The sequence below is a fragment of the Topomyia yanbarensis genome, chromosome 1, assembly GCF_030247195.1.
Source record: "Topomyia yanbarensis strain Yona2022 chromosome 1, ASM3024719v1, whole genome shotgun sequence".
Lineage (NCBI taxonomy): Eukaryota > Metazoa > Arthropoda > Insecta > Diptera > Culicidae > Topomyia > Topomyia yanbarensis.
This window is the reverse complement of record NC_080670.1, coordinates 91068610-91073404: the sequence shown is the minus strand read 5'-3', so window position 1 is coordinate 91073404 and position 4795 is coordinate 91068610. Positions and strand designations below refer to the sequence as shown.

At 30.6% G+C, this 4795-nt stretch overlaps 1 pseudogene; it reads right to left on the bottom strand.

Annotated features, from left to right (window-relative positions):
* Nucleotides 1-3266: 3266 nt before the first annotated feature.
* Nucleotides 3267-4795, bottom strand: part of LOC131696369 (NADH-ubiquinone oxidoreductase chain 2-like) — a 2672-nt pseudogene continuing 1143 nt past the window's right edge.

The following is a 4795-nucleotide window of genomic DNA, read 5'->3' as shown; positions in this document are numbered from 1 at the left end:
AGATCGAGAATTCAGATGTGAAGTCTGTGGTGGCGGGTTTATAAAATATTCTCACATGACTGGGCACATGCAAATCCATACAAAGAACGCCCGTACAAATGTGACCTCTGCGGGCAGGAGTTTCTTCGAAGAACACATTTGACCCAGCATAATCGCAGGCATGTTGGCGAACGACCCCATGGCTGTGATTTGTGTGGAAAAAGATTCATTGAACGTAGTCATTTGATGGGACACAATAAGCTGCACGAAAGGTCAAGGAATGGTAGCAGGCGTGTGAACTGCAATAGGTGGCTATCGATTCGGAACACTTTAACAGTGTGGCCCTGGCTGCCAGTCATGACTGTACCGCCCGCCACTTCCAAACATGTAACCGGTGACCCTGCTGGTGAAACTCTAGGATACATCGAAGCTCCTCCTCGGATGCGTTGTGTTGAGCTGGCAACGCTGTGGACGGATTGCTCAAATGAACTAATGCTTCCTGCGAACCGGTGCGTACGTGGGCTAAAAAAGAATAAGAATTAAGGCACTTGATGCCATACTTATTGCAGACTGAAAATTAAATGACTTAGAATATACAGTATTTTAAAATAACAGGTAAAATCTGTCTGTTCTGCGCCCTAGGTGAACTTAAAAAATTGATTGAAACATAGAACTTACTTCGCCCATATGCAGACGTAAATCCCCAATCGATCTAACAACCTTGCGTGTACGATTCCAGTCTCAGAGAATCGATTCGTCCACTCAACCGTGCGACTATCACGAGCGAGCTTTATGTTAGTTACCCCATTGTTGTGGGTGTATTCGGCTTCATATATATCCTGCAATGAAACGTCCGTCAACAGTTGTAATAAAAAATAAATGACATACAATTTACCTTAAAGTTACCAGTCGTTCCCTCCCAGAACTCCAACCGCCCACCTTCACATCCAATCTCTATGAGATTATCAAAAAAGTTCAGTCACCAGGTCGGTGAAGTCTGGTTACATTTCTTCCGCGCTGAACCTCCTCCTCCAGGTGGCTGAGAACATTCGCCAGCGCTCATCTGCTGCCGGGGTGGGATGAAGCCGTATGATTGGACTTAAGCTACCAGTACACTGTTTGTCATAACGTAAAATATTTGATGAAGCAAAATTTGATCAAATAAACGTGTTTGACAAACAAATTTGACAAGGCCAGTACACGAGATCAACTGTTTAACAAACTTTTTTCATCAAATATTTGCATTTCTGCGTTACCGGACGTTACGCCTAATATTGTTTTTTTTTGTAAAACATTCATTGTCCTGATTGTTACAAACTAGTTACATGTCACATAAAACTTATAATTAGCTATGTTCTTTTCGTTGGCTGTAATAGTTGTCATATACAATAACATTGTAGAGAATGCTTGGAGAATATGCTGGCGAGTATGTCTGGATTGATTTTGGACAGCCGGGTATATCCAGTCCTCCTGATGAAGTTGTGAAAGCCGTCGATCTAGAGCCAGGAAAGCGCTACGTTGAAATGTCCATATGGTCCTGTTTTCGCTGCATTGGAATATATGATGCTCGATGGTGTCTGTCTGGCCGGGGCACTGGCTGCAGTTGGAGTCCGCTCTCCTGTTCATTCTATGTAGAAGCTCGTTGGTTAAAATTTTACGATGCGCCACCGAAAACCACACTGATCGTTGGCGTGAGCTTAATTGCTTCGAGTGTATGTTTTTGAAAATTTTCCTCCAATCGCGTTGTGGATTTTCCCTGATTATTTTGGGCTCCTTCAGCTGTTTCAAAAAGTAGTTGTATATTACACTAGAGGAAGGTGCCCTAGCTATTTCGTCCGTTAGGAATGCTGTCTCTTTGACCACCGTACGGATGTGCTCATATTTTCTTGGAATGCATGAGAGATTTGGAGGGTTTGCGTTGTGCTCTAGAAACCCCTACAAAAAGGGTAGATCTGAACCGATTTTCATCATGCGGTTTGTTAGTAGGGCCTTGGCTTTAATAGGCGGCGAGTGTTGGTTTAATCCTCCTAGACGTTTAGGTAGAATTAATGTTTCGAAAGCAATTCGGGTTAAATTCTTCCCATACCACAGAAACGAGCCGATTCGCGAAATAAATTTCCCGCCGTATTTGTTTGGTAGAGGGATCACTGATGCTGTGTACCATATTTTTGACGTAATGAACGTGTTCAATAAAGTTATTTTCTGTATGATGTTAAGATTTCGAGAGTTGTTCATCCACATGCCTGTTTGAACTCCTCGTAGAACCGCAATCCAGTTTTGCTCAACAGTGCTTGAGAAATCTTCGGCAAAATGGATTCCGAGGATTTTCACCGATGACTGCATTTGCAACCACTCGCTACGTGGTGTCAAGTTCAAAGTGCCGATCTTTAGGGCGTTAGTTTTCTGCGTGTTGAGTATTGCTCCAGAAACAGTTGTGAAATCGGCAAAGATATTTCGAATTGCAAGTAGCTGAGATTCACTTCCGACGAACATAGATATGTCATCCGCATATGCGCTAAGTACCACATGAGGAAAATGTCTTCGCAGTTTATCGAGCAAGGGTTATATATATATATATATATATATATATATATATATATATATATATATATATATATATATATATATATATATATATATATATATATATATATATATATATATATATATATATATATATATATATATATATATATATATATATATATATATATATATATATATATATATATATAAGAAGAGAAGAGAAAAAATAAAAAGATCAACTGAAGCTCCAGCATGGGCATTTCCTGAAGATAGAGGGGGGTAAACTGTTCAACCAGTTCCAGCTCCATTTTCAACTATGCTTCCTGAGAGGAGTAATATTAAAGAAGGTGGTAATAATCAAAAACTTATATTATTTATTCGAGGAAATGCTATATCAGGAGCTCCTAATATTAATGGAACAAGTCAATTTCCAAACCCTCCAATTATAATAGGTATAACTATAAAGAAAATTATAATAAATGCATGAGCTGTAACAATAACATTATAAATTTGATCATTACCAATAAAAGCACCAGGATGACTTAATTTTGTTCGAATTAAAATTCTTAAAGAAGTTCCTACTATTCCTGATCAAGCTCCAAAAATAAAATATAATGTTCCAATATCTTTATGATTTGTTGAAAATAACCATTGTCGCATGAATTTTAATAAATTAAGAAATAATTTATTAAAATAAGAATTAAAAGATTATAACAAATATAATTAGTTTTGAAGACTAAGAGTTTAATTAACTTAAATTCTTAAAATAGAATATAAATTAAAGAAATAATTATTAAACCTATAATAGAAAAAAAAAATTATACAAAAAATTAAAGTTAAATTTTTATTAGAGTATAAATTTAATAATATTCATGAATTTTTATTATAATTTAATATAAAAATTCTATAAGATAGTCGTAAATAATAAATAAGAGTAATTAATGTTAAACAAACTATAATAAATAAGATAAAAAATTGATTTATATTAATAAGGTTTTGAATAACTAATCATTTTGGTAAAAATCCTAAAAATGGAGGTAATCCACCAAGAGATAATAAATTAATAAATAAAAAAAATAATTAATGGGTTTATTATATTAAAATTAAAAATTTGGTTAAAATGAAATAATTTAAAATTATTAAATATTAATAAAATTGATATTGATATAAAAGAATAAATAAAAAAATATCTTAATCATAATAATTCATTGTTTATTATAGCTATTAATATTCAACTTAAATGATTAATAGAAGAAAAAGCTATTAATTTTCGTAAAGAGGTTTGATTTAATCCTCCTAATGCTCCAATAATAGCTGAAAGAATAATAGAAATTATAAGTAAATAATAATTTCAATTATATGAAATTAATATTAAAGGGGCTATTTTTTGTCAAGTTATTAAAATTAAAGCATTAATTCAATTTAATCCTTCTATTACACCAGGGAATCAAAAATGGAAAGGGGCAGCTCCACTTTTTAGTAATAGAGTAGATAAAATTAATCATTCATTAAAATTATTAATTATTATTCAATTTATATTAAAAATCAATATTCTAAAAATAATAGAAAATAATAAAATAGAAGAAGCAAAAGCTTGAATAAGAAAATATTTCAATCTACTTTCTGAGGTAAGAAGATTTTTTTTACCTTCATTTATTAGGGAAATAAATGAAAGTAAATTAATTTCTAAACCTATTCAAGCTCTAAATCAAGAATTTGATGAAATTGTAATTAATGAACCACAAATTAATATAATAAAAAAAAGATTATTTGAAATTTTTATAATTAAAAAAAAAGGATTATAACCTTTATAATTAGGGTATGAACCTAAAAGCTTAATTAGCTTATTTTATATATATATATATATATATATATATATATATATATATATATATATATATATATATATATATATATATATATATATATATATATATATATATATATATATATATATATATATATATATATATATATATATATATATATATATATATATATATATATATATATATATATATATATATATATATATATATATATATATATATATATATAAATAAATAAAGATATATTTTTGTGTATGAAGCACAAAAATTTTTGAAATTTTTAGAAATAGTTTAATTCTATTAAATATAATGAATAAAGCAAAACTTTATGATTTATCCTATCAAGATAATCCTTTTTATCAGGCAATTCATTTTTAGATAATAATTTATTTATTATTTATATGTGAAAAAAAATAACGGAATTAAATTAGTTATATAATATAAATAAAGTTTAATAGGAA